Genomic DNA, 18,784 nt, shown 5'->3' with positions numbered 1-18,784 from the left:
AAACTTCCGACTTCAACTGTATGTTATAAGCTAGTGAGCAAAATGTAAAATGTGGTCACTTTGTGATCACAATAGAAAATTATCCATGTCAATACATGATATTATGTTATTGATTTAATTGTGCAGAATTTACAGTTACAATGTTATCTGACTCAGCCAAGTAGACCAGGTTCCGGTAAAATCACCTCTTTTTCTAAATCTAACATTACTCAAGAATTGTATAATAATGCATATTGCTCAAATAAACCTACAATTACTTCATTCCGGTCTATTTTTGTACTTGTAAATCTAGCTACTTTAGTCAACACTAGATGGCGATGGTCACCTTCAATGAGATCGCTCTGTTGTTTATGGCGGCAGTAAGAAGGACCCTTTCCTATTACTTATTACTGTTCATTCTTATGAATTTCCTTAGTATTTCCTTGTATCTTTCTGATGGTGTTGATTAGAAGAATGGATGTAATCTCTATTTCTTTGCAGGAGAAGATGTTCGTCATTGGAATTTATATAGGAGATGTTCATACATCATCACACAAGTAGAAGGCATCAGACATAGAATCTCCCATGTCTTCTGTGTCTCTGCCTATAGGAGGGGAAGAGCAAGTCCAAGGTGTGTGCCAATGTGTTCTGTGGGGCTGGCAGGGGAGTGTGCTGTGACAGAGAAAGGGGAACCTTCCTGCCTGTGCATCGAGGTGAGTTTTAGCGTATACACACACGCGCAGGCAGGCACGCGCACACACACACACACGCATGCACACACACATTCACACACACACATTCCTGAAAAAAGACCAAATGTCTCACAGCTCAGAGGAAAACGGGTGTGCTCTCTCTCTCTCTCTCTCTCTCTCTCTCTCTCTCTCTCTCTCTTGTCCTCAGCAATGCAAACCTCATAAGCGCTCTGTGTGTGGCAGTAACAGTAAGACCTACCGCAACCACTGTGAGCTCCACCGTGACGCCTGCCTGACCGGCCTCAAGGTCCAGGTGGACCACGACGGACACTGTGAAGGTAGGGGACACTGAAAAGAATCCCCAGGTTGTGTAAGGCATAGAAATATAATTACTAAAATGGACAAAGCCCCTCAGACCATGCACATTTCAAACTCAATATAGCTACCGGTCCTCCCATCACAGAGCATTACCTTGAATGGGAAAGTCTGTTCTGGGAATTCTATTTCTGAGGTCCAAGGAACATTCTGCAATAAAGAGGAGATTAAGCTGAATCGTTTGCAGTTGTTTTGACTGTGTTATGATTTCTTTCAGAGACAAAGACAGACAAAGCTGTTGCTGCTAGCCCAAGTAAGTATACTGCTCAAGGTCATGGGGCCCATTGTCTCAGAGAGGTTAATGAATAATTGATTAATAATAGCAGTATGTTCATTTTATGCTACCCCTTGCATGCACTGTGGAAGATACACTGTTGGATATTCCTTTACACTTTCACACAACAGCTATGCACTCAAGGGAAACACACAGACACACACACCCACACTCACACCCAGCCCCCCCAACACACACACACACACACACACAAACACAAACACACACACACAAACAGCAGTACTCTCACATACTTAGTTCCAGTAAAAACACACTGTAAATATTAGCGAGTCTGTATAATTATTCAGTTGTCTGCAGTACTGACCCTCTCCACTCTCTCCCTCTCTGCCTGTGTAGTCGTGGTGCTACCTGGCCAACAGGAACGAGCTGCGCAGCCGGGTCATCCAGTGGCTGCAGAATGAGGTGGTCCCTGACGGCTGGTTCGCCAAGGGCTCCAACTTCTCTGACATCCTGCTCAAGTACTTCAAGGTAGGTTCGGACTTGTGTGTGTTTGTGGGGTTGGGTGGGTGGGTGGGTGGGTAGGTGTGTGTGTGTGTGGAGACATAATACTTTCATAGTTTAACTACTGCTGTAAAATAATGGAAAACTGCAGGGAAAAGTACCGAACAGCTTATTAAAGTGGAATGGAGTATTTATTTCTAAATGGTCCTGTCCTAGAAAGTCCTCCGCTGTCCTCATCTTAATAAAATGGCTAAGATTACAATCCGTTAGCATTTATGGCAAACCTAATGACTCTGGAAGCAGCAGAATGAAACATTTCACTTGCAGCAGCTCTACTGAGACAGAATCTGTTGAAAGTTCACTGAGTTCTCCCCCCTCTCCATTAGTTATTTATTTTGTTCTGTGGGCCAAGAGACACAGCATAGAAAAAGGCCCCACAGCAAGCACAGACTGTTTAACATTCTTCCCACTGCCCAGCACTTGAACACATAACAGCAGTTATGCAACAGCTCTCGTACACTGGTCCCCCCAAAGAATCAAGATCATCTCCCCCTGTTTGCCTGTGTGGTTAACACTTCACACAGAAAGCCCATATTAGAGCTCTGATGGTCGTCTCCACCATTTATTTTCATACTCAATAAAGCAAAATAATCATACTAAAGAGTGGTGGAATTCCACTCTCCTCATAGGCTCAAAATGAAAATGTATGAATTAATATTCCTACAGGACTACGACAATGGAGACTCCCAGCTGGACTCCACTGAGTTCCTTAAGTTCCTCCAGCACAACGAAACAGCCATCAACATTACCTCATATGCTGACGAGGAGAACAACCGCCTGCTCAGGTGAGACCCAACCACTTGCCCAGAGTCAGTAGCACACAGCTGTCAATCATCACAGACCAGCTCAGAAGACCTCCACCCACTGTTCGATACTCAGTGAGCCCAAATAATAACCGGGTAACACTTCAATTAAAGCCTGCAGGTGTAATGCATTCTGAGGCATTGGTAATGCATTGCAAGTCATGAGCATGTATGACCCGATTATTATCTTATAATCATGTCATGATGATCCTGAGTAAATACCAGCCATTTTGATGTTTATACATATAATGCTAAGTGTTACTTACTGATATTTGCATAGTGCAGTCCATCAAATTCTGTAGAATTCAGTTGTTCAGTTGTTGCCCTAATCAAAGTGTTAATTAAACTGTTCGGTTCTTATTGTCTAATCTCACCCTGCTGCACCTTTGCAGCCATGGTGAGTGTTCTGTAGATTACTACAGTTTTGACTGTGTAATCATCAAATAATGTAATTGATAAGACTAGGATGAGTGATGTAGATTTGTTATTTCACAGTTGTTTACATGGTGACCTCGAGACAGGGGCGGGGGGTGGGGGTAGGGGATGGGCAATTTTGGGGGGCTGAAAGTGCTGTTTTGGCAGTTCTGCCATGGTGAGTTGGCTTGTTTTGATGGGAAGTGGTGGTGGGTGGGGGGTGGGAATGGGGCTGGGGCTCAGTGGCACCACACTGGCTATCCCGGTGGGACCATACCCTCTCCCATGCATCATGGGTCTGGGCACGGGCGCAGAGACCGACACAGGGATTTGGGCAGTATCAACTCTCATTCATGTGTGGAATCTTCCCTCCCAATGTGTGTCGGCTGGCTATCTGGGGTCATCTGTGAGATAGGCCAGAGTTAAAGGGCAACTGGACTGGCATTAGCCTGATCCCAGATCTGTTTGTGCTGTCTTGCCAACTCCTATGGTCATTGTCATTCCAATGTTTTAGTTTCAAAAGACGCCAAAAACAAAATAGTGAGGCATGGCTTGGTTTAGGCATGGTTTGGTTTAGGCCCAGTCTAAGGAACATTGAGGAACATTGGCAGTGCATTCGGAAAGTATTCAGACCCCTTCCGGTTTTCCACATTTTGTTACGTTATTCTAAAATTGATTAAATTCATTTTGTTCCTCATCAATCTACACACAATGCCCCATAATGACAAAGCAAAAACAGTTTTTTTGAAATTTCTGCTAATATATTAAAAATAAAAAACGGAAATACCTTTGAAAGGGGTATGGTAGTAGGTGCCAGGCGCACCGGTTTGTGTCAAGAACTGCAACGCTGCTGGGTTTTTCAATGCTCAACAGTTTCACGTATGTATCAAGAATGGTCCATCACCCAAAGGACATCCAGCCAATTTTACACAACTGTGGGAAGCATTGGAGTCAACATGGGCCAGCAACCATGTGGAACGACATTCGACACCTTGTAGATTCCATGCCCTGACAAATTGAGGCTGTTCTGAGGGCAAAAGGGGGCTGGGGTGCAACTCAATAATGTTTTGTCAACTCAGTGTATATGCTTTAGCTCCAGTGAAATGGTATTCTATTTTTCTGTATTTCCCTCCTGTGTCTTATTGGCCCTATTGTTAATGTCCGCACCTCTCCTGTTGGTCTCTAGGAGCCTGTGTGTGGATGCCCTCATCGAGCTCTCAGATGAGAACACGGACTGGAAGTTGAGCTTTGATGAGTTCCTAAACTGCTTCAAGCCTGGCTTCAACCCACCAGAGAGAAGTAAGACTTACACCATATACAGTATCTTCCTGTTCTGTTTTTTTATGTCCAATGTTCAATCCCTACGTTTTTTTTAATGTGATTTGATTATTAGACCATTTTAAAAACACACAAAAACAGACACGTTCATAAATAAAATACTGTTACCAAATAAAATATGCAGTGCATTCGGAAAGTATTCAGACCCCTTTACTTTTTCCACATTTTGATACGTTACAGCCTTATTCTAAAATTGATTACATTGTTTTTCCCCCCTCATCAATCTACATACAATACCCCACAATGACAAAGCAAAAACAGGTTTTTATAAATTTTTTGAAATGTATTTAAAATAAAAAACTGAAATATTACATTTACATAAGTATTCAGACCCTTTACTCAGTACTTTGTTGAAGTACATTTGTCAGCGATTACAACATAGAGTGTTCTTGAGTATGACGATACAAGCTTGGCACACATGTATTTGGGGGAGTTTCTCCCATTCTTCTCTGCAGATCCTCTCAAGCTCTGTCAGGTTGGATGTGGAGCGTCGCTGCACAATTATTTTCAGGTCTCTCCAGAGATGTTCAATCGGGTTCAAGTCCGGGCTCTGGCTGGGCCACTCAAGGACATTCAGAGACTTGTCCCGAAGCCACACCCGCGTTGTCTTGGCTGTGTGCTTAGGGTCGTTGTCCTGTTGGAAGGTGAACCTTCGCCCCAGTCTGAGGTCCTGAGCGCCCTCAAAGCTTATCACTAAGATAAGGACCCTGGGACTAAACACCTCCCTCTGCAACTGGATCCTGGACTTCTTGATGGGATGCCCCGAGGTGGTAAGGGTAGGTAACAACACCCTCCTGTACTCCCTGTTCACCCATGACTGCATGGACAGGCACGACTCCAACACCATCATTAAGTTTGCCGACGACACAACAGTGGTAGGCCTGACCACCGACAACGATGAGACAGCCTATAGGGAGGAGGGTCAGAGACCTGGCCGTGGTGGTGCCAGGATAACAACCTCTCCCTCAACGTGATCAAGACAAAGGAGATGATTGTGGACTACAGGAAAAGGAGGACAGAGCACGCCCCCATTGTCATCGACGGGGCTGTAGTGGAGCAGGTTGAGAGCTTCAAGTTCCTTGGTGTCCACATCACCAACAAACTATCATGGTCCAAACACACCAAGACAGTCGTGAAGAGGGCACGACAAAGCCTATTCCCCTCAGGAGACTGAAAAGATTTGGCATGGGTCCTCAGATCCTCAAAAAGTTCTACAGCTGCACCATCGAGAGCATCTTGACTGGTTGCATCACTGCCTGGTATGGCAACTGCTCAGCCTCCGACCGCAAGGCACTACAGAGGGTAGTGCGTACAACCCAGTACATCGCTGGGGCCAGGCTTCCTGCCATCCAGGACCTCAATACCAGGCGGTGTCAGAGGAAGGCCCTAAAAATTGTCCAGCCACCCTAGTCATAGACTGTTCTTTTTGCTACCTCACGGCAAGCGGTACCAGAGCGCCAAGTCTAGGTCCAAAAGGCTTCTTAACAGCTTCTACCGCCAAGCCATAAGACTCCTGAACAGCTAATCAAATGCCTACCCGGACTATTTGCATTGTCCCCCCCCCCACCCCCTCTTTTACGCTGCTGCTACTCTCTGTTTATTATCTATGCATAGTCACTTTAACTCTACCTACATGTCCATATTACCTCAATTACCTCGACTAACCTGTGTCCCCGCACACTGACTCTGTACCAGTACCCCCTGTATATAGCCTCGCTACTGTTATTTTACTGCTGCTCTTTAATGATTTGTTATTTTTACTTTTACTTATCTATTTTTTACTTAACACTTATTTTTCTTAAAACTGCTTTGTTGGTTAAAGGCTTGTAAGTAAGCATTTCACTGTAAGGTCTACACCTGTTGTATTTGGCGTGCGTGACAAATATAATTTGATTTGATTTGATTTGAGACTGCTTCATTTCCTGTGATGTCCATTGACTTCCTGTTATCCACTTCTTGCTTCCTGTAGAGTGTGCCCTGGAGGATGAGACCTATGAGGACGGGGCAGAGACTCAGGTGGAGTGTAACCGCTGTGTCTGTGCCTGTGGGAACTGGGTCTGCACAGCTGTGACCTGCGAAGGTGAGACTAGCTGTCACACACCTGCCCTTATAGTAGGCCCTTACTTATCTGGGTCATAGTGTGTGGGGATTTTGCTCTAATTATGTTCTTTCTCTCTCTCTCTCTCTCTCTCTCTCTCTCTCTCTCTCTCTCTCTCTCTCTCTGTCTCTGTCTCTGTCTCTGTCTCTGTCTCTCTCTCTCTCTCTCTCTCTCTCTCTCTCTCTGTCTGTCTGTCTGTCTGTCTGTCTGTCTGTCTGTCTGTCTGTCTGTCTCTCTCTCTCTCTCTCTCTCTCTCTCTCTCTCTCTCTCTCTATTTATGTCTGTCTCTTCCCTCGCTTTATCTCTGTCTTTTTGTTACTCTCTCTGTCCATATTGGTTTGTTTCTCACTCCATGTCCCCCCTCCTCTCTTTATCTCTCGCGCTCTTTCTCTCTCTCTCGCTCTCTCTCTCTCTCTCTCTCTCTCTCTCTCTCTCTCTCTCTCTCTCTCTCTCTCTCTCTCTCTCTCTCTCACTCTCTGACTCTCTCTCTCTCTCTATTCCTCCCTCCCTGCAGGCACGAAGAAGGTGCCTGCTGTGGAGAAGACTGAAGGTGCTGACCAGGAGATGACAGAGGAGGAGTGGACACGGAGAGTGGCTGAGCTCAACAAACATCAGGTTAGTTTGACACCATGAACAGCACATGAGGTTTCACTGCTACTGGTTAAAGGGTCAATCTGCAGATGCTACATCCATTTTTGAACGTATAAATTAATAATATGTACCCATTGATTCTTAAAGAGTATAACATGTAAATGACTCATGAACTTAGTTCAACTGTCGCACTCCATCCAAACCCAAAATATAAGCTTGTTTTACTCCAATGTTTGTAAGCAAAGTAAATGTAAACAAACATTGTATAGCCCCAAAACATGGTTAAAACTATAATTTGATATCATGGATGGTCAGTCCTTACATCCATAGTTATGTCTATGAATTTGAGAGTGGTTACAGTACATTTCTCCAGCCCATCCCTCAGTTTTTAGCCGAAACACTAAAGAAGTGTTATTGTTTCAATTGTGGATTGCCCCTTTAAGTAACAGTATAGGTCAATGAGGCTGTGTACTTATACAACAAACACACCTGTACTTAGAACTTTATGAGTCAATTACTGTAATAATCAGGGCCTATATTTGGCATAGTTTACATGCCCAGGCTGCTAGGTGTGTCTCACTTTTTTGCTGCATCTTTACTGTACATCAGACCTGGGTTTTGCTTTCTTTTTAATAATAGGAGCATTTGATTGAGCCTGCCTGGGGTGCAGAAGAGCAGTGTTTGCACATTTGGGACTATTCCATTGGTTCGATTGTGTCGGGCAAGCTCAATCAAGAGCAGCTAATGTAATTGAAAGGGGGAAAACTATATGAACCCATACTATATACGCTGTGCACCATAACGGTACTTGTACTACAGTAGCCAATAATCTTGTTCCTTTAACTCCTGTTAGGAAACTGTGGAGAAGATGAAAGTGAGCACTAAGGACATTTGAGAGAGAGAGAGAGAGAGAGAGAGAGAGAAGCCCTCCTTCAGTCCCACCATCAACAATCACTATCTGGCTGAAGCTTTGGAGCTTGTACTGTCGTTAAAGAAATGCATCACTATTGTTTTTATTTTTATATTTTACAATGTTCATTATTATGATTTTTTAAAACTGTACCAATGTATATTATAATATTATTGTGTAGAGGGGAGACTAGTTGAATTGTGTGTACCTACAAACACAGTACTGTTATCCTATTTGAGTAACACTCCCAAGCCTTGGCAAGAATCCCCATCACCTAGTGGTGGGTTGATAATTTCATTATTTTTAGTTGATTTGTTGTTTTCGTTGTTGTTTCTGTCAGTCAAATTAGCTCATCTGTAGAAAATACAAGAGTTTGTGACTTGGAGCTATAAAGAAAGCACAAGTTGTAAATAACTACTTTTAGCAGAAAATGACTTCACAGTTGCCACGTCACATACCAACCACATCACAGAGGATTGAGATAAGCAATTCAGCAAGAAAGTCTTATCAAATGCATTGACCTTACAGGGTGCTATTCCAGACACCTGGGTATTATATAGGGCCAGTAAATCATATCAAAGATGAACACATGGCTGAATTGTAAATGTTTCCTGAATGCCATTATAAATTCATCAACAGTGTGATTACACTTGCCTGTCAGTGTTACTACTCATATCATATATACAGTAAAACCCATTGACCCATAATATCTGATGGTGCCAGGGTTCAATCTGTTAGGAAAAGGAAAATGAGGAAGGTCCGCACTCAGTCTTTGCAGTGAAAGACAATAATATTTATTCCATCTCTATTTTCTGGTCTATGCACCAACAATATGACAAGAATCTATGATTAGATGTGTGCAGGGTTTCCTCCTTTTTCAAGGTAAAGTGATGATGCTAGGGTTCAATCTGTAGGCTACATGTCTGCACTGATGAGGTAATGTTGTCCATCCATTTACAAATGGCTTTTCTATCATGGGGTTGTAGATGTATTACTCCATACAATGAATCTAATGCCAAAACACTAGCCTGGATACTGAATTGGATTGTGAAGTGAAACTGAAGAATTCAGTATGGATCCAGGCTACCAAAACACATATATGGTGCTTGTTTGAATCACTGTAGTGGCAGTACTATATTGCTAGGGAGAGTTTGTGATAACGTTTGTGTCTCCTTCTCAAAACCAGCAATAAAGTTGATCAATTCTAGAATGTTCGGGGTAAAATATTTCAAGGATGCTGCAGACATGGACTGACTAGAAAAATATGTTGATGGAGTGGATAAAATGTAGTTTTGGATTTGTAATGAACAGGATAATAGTACTTGATAATACAAGTGCTATGGGTCCCTCCTACTAGTTTGAAATACACAATTGTCTGGTCCGTCTGAGACATACATAATCTGTGCATGCTTTGCCAACATTACTGCAATTAATTTGATCGTTGATGTTTCTTTGGAAGCTGATGCATGTCGGTCTCTCAGGATATAGGTGCTTTGATTGGATGACTTTGTTCGGCACAAGGATTGGGAAAACTGCCAAAACAACCTCTAAAAAACATTTTAGATGGCATTACTGAAACCAAAGTTCAAATGCAAGTACAGTATGTGTAGTAACTTTTAGAAACTTGAGCTTTCCTTTCTTTGTTTAGAACTGTCTATGTCCTGTATGTCTATATTTGACTTCAATGTCTTTATAATGTGTGGTATTCAGTGCCTTAAATGTTCACTAAGACCTATGGGACATCCTGCTGTCATTCTCTTAGAGCAATGGCTGTCACTATGAAACCATGTCAAATGTATGGTTTATTTTCTTTGTTATGTGTTATTGTCTCAATTTTAGAATAATACCAGCTCACTTTTGTTCGCTGTTACAGTAGACTTTTAGTAAAACATTTACTCCCTGTTGATTATTAAGACTACTGTACTGTCAAAAAGGTATGCAAGCTTTATACATGTCAATAAATACATTTAATAGACCTACTGAAATGGTTATGCAAATTGTTATTGTTACACATTTGACTGAATGTGTGTGTGCCTGCATGCGTGTGTTCATTGGATACTTAAGCAATAAGGCACGAGGGGGTGTGGTATATGGCCAACATACCACGGCAAAGTGCTGTTCTTAAGCAAGTGACTGGATACAGCGGAGTGCCTGGATACAGCCCTTTGCAGTGGTATATTGGCCATATACCACAAACCCCAGAGGTGCCTTATTGCTATTATACACTGGTTAGGAACATAATTAGAACAGTACAAATAAATGTTTTGTCATACTCGTGGTATACGGTCTCATACCACGGCTTTCAGCCAATCAGCCAGCATTCAGGGCTCGAACCACCCAGTTTATAATGGTCATTGTATCATTTCACATGTATTTTATGATGGAGTTGCAATCTACTGTAGAGATAGCCTGCAGAGCTCTATCATACTATCCAGGTCTGTGCCCAAACAGTTTGAGCTCCTACTTCTAAAAATCCACCTTTCCAGAAATAAGTCTCTCACTGTTGCCGCTTGCTACAGACCCCCCTCAGCCCCCAGCTGTTCCCTGGACACCATATGTGAATTGATTGCCCACCATCTATTCGCAGAGTTGGTCCTGCTTGGTGACCTAAACTGGGATATGCTTAACATCCCGGCCATCCTACAATCCAAACTAGATGCCCTCAATCTCACACAAATTATCAAGGAACCTACCAGGTACAACCCTAAATCCGTAATAGACAGTACTGTGCAGCCGTCTTCATCGACCTGGCCGAGGCTTTCGACTCTGTCAACCACCGCATTCTTATTGGCAGACTAAATAGCCTTGGTTTCTGAAATGACTGCCTCGCCTGGTTCACCAACTACTTCTCAGATAGAGTTCAATGTGTCAAATCGGATAGCCTGTTGTCTGGACCTATGGCAGTCTCTATGGGGGTGCCACAGGGTTCAATTCTTGGCCGACTCTTTTCTCTGTGTATATGATGTCGCTCTTGCTGCTGGTGAATCTCAGATCCACCTCTACGCAGACGACACCATTTTGTATACATCTGGCCCTTCATTGGACACTGTGTTAACAAACCTCCAAACGAGCTTCAATGGCATACAACACTCCTTCCGTAGCCTCCAACTGCTCTTAAACACTAGTAAGACTAAATGCATGCTCTTCAATCGAACGCTGCTGGCACCCGCCCACTCAACTAGAATCACTACTCTCGGCGGGTCTGACCTAGAGTATGTGAACAACTACAAATACCTAGGTGTCTGGTTAGACTGTAAACTATCCTTCCAGACTCATATTAAGCATCTCCAATCCAAAGTTAAATCTAGAATTGGCTTCCTATTTCGCAACAAAGCCTCCTTCACTTATGCTGCCAAACATGCCCTCATAAAACTGACTATCCTACCGATCCTTGACTTTGGCGATGTCATTTACAAAATAGCCTCCAACACTCTACTCAGCAAGTTGGATGTAGTCTATCACAGTGCCATCCGCTTTTGTCACCAAAGCCCCATATACTACCCACCACTGTGACCTGTACACACTTGTTGGCTGGTCCTCACTACATATTCGTTGCCAAACCCACTGGCTGCAGGTCATCTATAAATCACTGTTAGGCAAATCCCCGCCTTATCTTAGCTCATTGGTCACCATAGCAATACCCACCCCTAGTATGAGCTCCAGCAGGTACAGCATATCTCACTGGTCATCCCCAAAGCCAACACCTCCTTTGGCCGCCATTCCTTCCAGTTCTCTGCTGCCAATGACTGGAACGAACTGCAAAAATCTCTGAAGCTGGAGACTCTTATCTCCCTCACTAACTTTAAGCATCAGTTGTCAGAGCGCCTTACCGATCACTGCACCTGTACACAGCCCATCTGAAATTAGCCCACCCAACTACCTCATCCCCATATTGTTATTTATTTTTGCTTATTTGCACCCCAGTATCTCTATTTGCACATCATCTCTTGCACATCTATCATTCCAGTGTTAATACTAAATTGTAATTATTTTGCACTATGGCCTATTTATTGCCTTACCTCCATAACTTGCTACATTTGTACACACTGTATATATATATTTTCTTTTGTATTTTTGACTTTATGTTTTGTTTACCCCATATGTAACTCCGTGCTGTTGTTTTTAGCACTGCTTTGCTTTATCTTGGCCAGGTAGCAGTTGTAAATGAGAACTTGTTCTCAACTGGCTTACCTGGTTAAATAAAGGGTTTGGGACATATGGCTTACCACTAAAACTAGTAGGGCCAATTACAAAATATTAGATATGGTTCCTCGTAGGCTAATAGAAATGAGACCTGGGGTTTCCAATTGCAAAGTTAATTGACCATGTATTTCAATGTGAAAACAGATAACAGCTTAGAAAGCATCCACACGAGTGCGCAAGCTCGATTTCTGGACATGGAGACGTTCTGTGGCACGCGAGCAAGCAGGCATGCACGAGTTAATTTAAACTGGGGGGCGGAGAATCCAACGCTTGACCAGCCTTGTAACACCGATTACATGTCAATTTGGTGCAAATGTGACAGCTGTGCATGTGCGGTCTGTCGTGTGATTGAGTAAAGAGGCTAAGTAGCACAAGGCTATCCGGTCGTGATCAGTGCTGAAATACCGTATGCTTTTTAAAATAACATTGTAATTCATTCATATGTTTGAACTTCCTGGATAGCATTGGTATTGAATATGGAACTATTTGCAACAGCTGATCAGGGGGGTTGCATTTTGGACATGTCCCATCTGAATCTGGAGAGTTTAAATTTGGACACTGTCGGTGACGAACGGAGGAGAGTGACCCAACAACTCTACCTGTATAACAACCGACTGACAGTGCTTCCCGCTTCGGTATGTCTATTCTCCAAACTGGAAGTTCTGGATATAAGCAACAATGGATTAACGGTTCTCTGTGAGGACATTCAACGTTTGTCAAACCTCAAAACACTAATAGCCAAGAACAACCGTTTGAACGAATTTTCGTTCCCAAAGGAATTTGGGTCCATGCAGATAGACACATTGAACTTCAGTGGGAACATATTTGAAGAGGTGCCCATTCAGTTTCTAAAACTGCAAGCGATTAAAATATCTGTCTCTTGGGGGTAACAGACTCAAAGCTATCCCCGCAGAGATAGAAAATGTTACCAGGTAAGATAGACAGACTACCGATGCATTATAGCGGTTAATAGAGTTTTAACAATGTAGGCTAACGGTATTTGTTACAACGCAACTAACTACCCACACTGTAGTACACCATGGAATTACCATGTAATCATAGGTTTTATAGCCACTTAATATAAAGGGGGACTTCTAACAAACAACTATCTGTATACAGCTATGCATGACGAAGTGAGGTTGTTGAAACTTACATGCGCTTTAAGCTTTTAAACTTCTGAGCTTCTAAGCTCTTAGCTTCTAATAACCCAACGTTGGCACCCTTCCTGATAATAGCATGCTCATAATAACCATTATGTAGTAGTAGTCTAGAATATTTAGCTCTGTTGCTGTCTTAATGAAATGACTGGGGCTCCAGAACTGCAGCCGTAATTTCATGGTGTGCATGCAGGAACTAGATAGTGAAGGTTAAGATAACGGGCAAATAAGTTAGCATAAAATCAATACTGTTTCTGTATTTACCTAGATAGTTTTCACATGAGCATGTGGTTCCTGATTATGTCCTGCATGATGGTACAGGAGCCCATAGTCTCCTCCATCTTGTTGCTGCATTGACACATCTTTGGAGTCGGCTCATCAGTGTGGCTTAGCCTGTCTGGCTGGCTGTGTGCCATGTTACAAAACCAGGTCATTTGACATATTGCCTTGCCACAGTGGGGAACTGGCACCGTGAGAGGAAAATGGGGGTTTAGGATTTGTAACAGAGTGAATAATGTATAGAATAAAGACAGGATGAAAAGGTCCATTGGACACCACCCAAAAGCCTATAGCAGTTTCAGACTGTATTGTAGCTAAGTTAGCAGCTGTGATTTGCACCATAAGGCCTCCCCTCTTGACCTTTATCATAGGATCTCTCTCTCTCGCTCTCACTCTCTCTAAAAAGAGAAGACATTTTACAATCAGGGTTCTTTTTACAATCATCTCTTCTCTTCTTCTGTATATCTTCCATTGACATAAAATTGTCAAACACTGGAGTTAAATTCTTAGCTAACATTTTTCCACTGTATGTTGTGATTTTAAGAATAAAAGTAGCCCAGACTTCAATCATCCTTGTAACACTAAACAATTCAATGGTACATAGAAGTGAATGTACAGATATTATATCGTAATTTGACCAGTTTCTCACAGCAGGTGTTTTTAAACCTTGGATACACTACACGTTTGCATTCCTGCTGTGCAGGAAAATTCTCTGTGACAATACAGTTGTATGATCTTAATTTGAACACTCTTTTGTTGCTGTGAACTTTCCTGCATAGCAGGAAATACATTTACATTTTTAGTCATTTAGCAGACGCTCTTATCCAGAGCGACTTACAGGAGCAATTAGGGTTAAGTGTCTTGCTCAAGGGCACATCGACAGATTTTTCACCTAGTCGGCTCGGGGATTAGAACCAGCGACCTTTCGGTTACTGGCACAACGCTCTTACCCACTAAGCTACCTGCAAACTTGTAATGTATTCAAGGTTTGAAAAGGCTTCTAAAATGTGTCAATTCCAATGTAAGACGTCAGACTTGATTTGCCCTAATGCAAAATGTATCAACCCATAAAAACAATGTATATTAATTATAATCCACATATTAATTCACCTTTCCTGTTGCTGCAGGATTATTTTTATGCTGTATGAACTGGTTCAAATTAAGATCCTATATCTGTATGTTAATTTGGCAATGTTCTCTGTCATTCCAAGTGTGAAGAAAACACTTTTCTCTGTTTTGATGCAGTCTGGAGATGCTTTATTTGGGTGGGAACCTCATCACCTCCATCCCCCAGAGCTGGCCAGCCTTCGCAGTCTCAGATACTTGGTCCTTTGTGACAACCAGATACAGAGTGTACCGCCCCAACTCACCAGGTGAGGGCCATCCAACACTGACTTTACATAATGTGAAAGTTAGTAGCTCGCTCATGTGACCGACTGTTTAAAATAAAATAAATTGGGTCTCCTTTGTGTCATAAGACTGTGTTAGCCTCCTGAGCTAAAGTCATGATTCACGGTCATGTCTGAATATGTCTGTTTGTAGACTCTACTCCCTGCGCTGCCTCAGTCTCCATAACAACCTGCTCACCTACCTACCGCGGGAGATCCTCAGCCTGGTGCACCTGCAGGAGCTCAGTCTCCGCGGCAACCCCCTGGTGGTCCGCTTCATCAAGGATATGACTTACGGCCCTCCCTCCCTGTTGGAGCTGGCCGGACGGACCATCAAGTCCCGCAACCTGCCCTACCACCCCAATTACCTGCCTGGAAACCTGGTGCACTACCTGGACCTGGCCAGCAAGTGTCCCAACCCTAAATGTACCGGTAAGTAGAGGAGAGGGGAAAAGTTTAGGTTACATACTTATGTACTAGCATTTGTGAGTGGAGGAGGCTCGTCCATGGAGGAAGAGGAGGCTGGTCCTCCTCAATAATTTCAGGAAAGATTCAAATAAAACATATTCAAAAATCCTCTTTGTAAATAAAATCAAACCTTGAGATATTTGTATTGCTCTCATATTGTTGTGCTACTTGTCTCCTTCCTCTCAGGTGTGTACTTTGACTCATGTGTGAGGCACATCAAGTTTGTGGACTTCTGCAAGTATCGGCTACCCCTTCATGCACTACCTGTGCTCCCCAGAATGCACCTCTCCCTGCAGCTCCAACCCGCAGAGCGACGCTGAGTCGGAGGACGAGAAGGGCGTGTCGGCCGACAGGCTGCAGAGAGTGCTTCTGGGATAGAAGGAAGTGGAAGGACCTTGAGTTCACTGAAACACATACTGGATGATGGACAGTTTCCATGACTCCCAACTGACCTGACTAACCCAACTTCTCCTGTACCAAACACGATAAACACTGAGCTGTTCACTTACAATAGAGTGCCACTTTCAACATGAGATGTAGGATTCCTCAAGGACTGATTGTAACGTAAATTAACCACAGATTATTATTTATATTTCGAGCCGTAGCGTTTTAAACATCTAACTGAAGCTACTGATTTTGTTGTAGAGCACTCATCAAATGTATTTTTATGTAGATCCTCAGTTTGTAGTTTCTGTGTTAACATGAAGGGATGAATGAATTGTATGTGAAATTGATTTTCTTTACAATATAGACTCAGAAACGCAGAATGTGTTCCATGCTTGTTTTAAATCACCTCTCTCTTCTTAAGTTACCTGTCAAGTCCTCCTCTTGTTCACCATCCAAAGGACACAGGGACAACTCAAATTTCTGACTCAATCTTTTTTATTTTTAGTTTGCTTTCAGTTGATTGGTCTGTCCAGTAAATTAGCCAGTAAATTAGGTTGTAAACCTTTAAAAGACAGAACAAAAAGTTACAATTTTAATTAAACATTTTAATGAACTTAAATTAGTTTAAACATTTAAATAAACATTCTAAATAACTTAAATGAATTAACCATTTAAGCCTTTTACCATTGGCGTCTTTGGACTGAACCTGTGAGTGAACTTGGAGTCTTCTCTCTGAAGTTTGTTCTTCTGAATGACTGAGCCCCTCCATGCCTTCACAGGTGCTCCAAATCAGTGAAAATGACTGATCAGGTGACAAGCAGCCGGTTTGCTGCTGCTGGTGCACTCAGGGAAGTGTAGTTCTTTGACTCACTCCTGAGATTCAGCTCAACACCTCCCACTTGAGCTCCTGGTTTTTTCAAATCCAGAGAGGTCACACAAGCCGTTCCCACCTCTGTTTGTTCTTCAATGGGAAGTAGAATGACAAGGCGTCTGACATCTCTATGAAGAATTGTGGCTGGGATTTTGGTTTGAAGCCTCTTCGTTCTTTCACCGTTTGCTCTTGTGGGCCCTTTTTTGCTGTTTGACTTAGTGATGTGAACAGGATAGCTGGGAAAAGTCTTCACAAGCACATCTCTTACGATGCCTTTGCTGTCAACATTGACACCGACCACTCTAGCCAGCTTGTACTGTCCTCTTAGGGTGTTTTGGTCAGCCAACCAGACCACATCTCCAACAGCAACATTTCGCTCTTTGGTGTGCCATTTGTTCCTTATGAACAGATTAGGTCCAGCCAATTGGCTCCACTTCTTCCAGAAATGGCTTAACTCTGCTTGAATATGTTTAAGTCTTTTGTAAGGGTAGCCATCAAACTGGAAATCGCCAGGGTCTCCCTTTGGATTGGTACGTCCTAAAAGCAGAGAATTCGGGGTGATGTACTCTACACAATCTTCTCTGCTTTGAGTTCTTGCATCGATGGGTCTCTCATTAGCAAGGTTGAATGCCATGAAGAGAAAAGTTTGGAATTCTCCCCACGTGAAAACACCATCTCCACCAAGGTTGCTCAACGCCCGCTTCACTACTTTGACAGCTGCCTCTGCGGCACCATTCCTATGGGGGAGAGTCTGCAGGGTGGATCTTCCATGACCATTCTGTACCATGCTTGGCAGCTGTGTCTTCAAGTTCAGACTTGTTTAGTTGGTTAAGGAATTTTTGAAGTGCGGGTTTGGCTCCCACAAAGTTGGTGCCAGGGTCTGACCAGAGTTTCCTGGGGGTGTCCTCTCAGTGAAGTGAACCTTTGATAGGCTAGCAGGAATCCTTCAGATGACATGTCACTCACCACTTCAGTGTGTATGGCTCGGGAAGCCATGCAGCAGAAGACTATTCCCCATACTTTGAGTCTAGTTCTCTTCTTGACCTCATCTTTCACTTCATAAGGGCCGAACAGGTCCATGGTGGTGAATTCAAAAGGTGCAGCTGGGCCTGTTCGCTCTAGAGCCAGGTCAGCCATGATTTGTTGACACTGTTTTGCCTTGTTTTTCCTGCAGACCACACAGCTGTCAACCATTTTCTTGGCAAGTCTACGGCCTTTTATTACCCAGGCTTTCTTCCTCATCCGGAGAAGGGTTCCCGCCACTCCCTCGTGGTTTGGTTTGTGGGATTCTTGTGCCAGCAGTGTAGACACCCATGCTTCAAAGGGTAAAACTGGCACTGCTGTCTTATCTTCATTGAATGCCTGAATTCTCCCTCCACAAACTAGCAGCCCAGAGTTCACATCTTTGTACACTGTCAGTCTGCTTAGAGTTGTGTCTGAAAAATCTGTACCTTCCTCGTGGTGCGAGGAAAAGGTCTTTGAGTGCATCTTCATGTTCTTTGACAGTCAGCACAGCTTGCTTGGGTGATCTTACCTCCCTCTTTGCCTGTTTAGGGGCCCGGCCCTTCCTCTTCAGCCACTGCTTGGCTGCTAGACAAACCCAGGCAACGACTCTCACCAGTTTGGACAGGCTACTGAATCTTCTTACTTCCACAAGATCTTTAACCCAGCCAGTGGGCTTCCTTCCAAGAAGAGTTGGGTTTACCACAGGTATTCCCTCTTGAGTTTCACTCTTTGGACTTTCCTGAGTGCCTTGTAGGTCTTCTTTCTGCTGACTACTTCTTGCTTGAGCTCTTGTTAATGCACCTGAGAATGCCTTCCTCTGGAGCTTGTTTACACTCTCCCTGGCATGAGCTGCAACCTCTCCAGCTGATTTTATAGGCCACTCCTCCACTGGCCACTTTAGGAACTCTGGTCCATTTTGCCATGTGGAATTCTCCTTCAAATCTTCAGGAGCACCCCCTCTTGTTATGATGTAAGCTATGTTTAGATCCCCACGGATCCACCACTAGTCTTGCACTTGTCTAGCCTTCTG

At 43.3% G+C, this 18,784-nt stretch overlaps 2 pseudogenes across 1 annotated transcript; both read left to right on the top strand.

Annotated features, from left to right (window-relative positions):
• The first annotated feature begins 317 nt into the window (after nt 1-317).
• LOC123482844 lies at nt 318-8,993 on the top strand (annotated as a pseudogene). Its single transcript, XR_006657950.1, has 10 exons — nt 318-359; nt 590-692; nt 880-1,009; nt 1,264-1,299; nt 1,678-1,809; nt 2,509-2,627; nt 4,246-4,358; nt 6,367-6,477; nt 7,010-7,110; nt 7,940-8,993. The product of XR_006657950.1 is annotated as a follistatin-related protein 1-like (transcript).
• Nucleotides 8,994-12,514: 3,521 nt separating this feature from the next.
• LOC123482862 lies at nt 12,515-16,398 on the top strand (annotated as a pseudogene).
• Nucleotides 16,399-18,784: the final 2,386 nt, after the last annotated feature.

This window comes from Coregonus clupeaformis, chromosome 39 (assembly GCF_020615455.1).
Source record: "Coregonus clupeaformis isolate EN_2021a chromosome 39, ASM2061545v1, whole genome shotgun sequence".
Lineage (NCBI taxonomy): Eukaryota > Metazoa > Chordata > Actinopteri > Salmoniformes > Salmonidae > Coregonus > Coregonus clupeaformis.
Note: the sequence above shows the minus strand (reverse complement) of the source record. Positions and strands in the feature narration are given on the sequence as shown.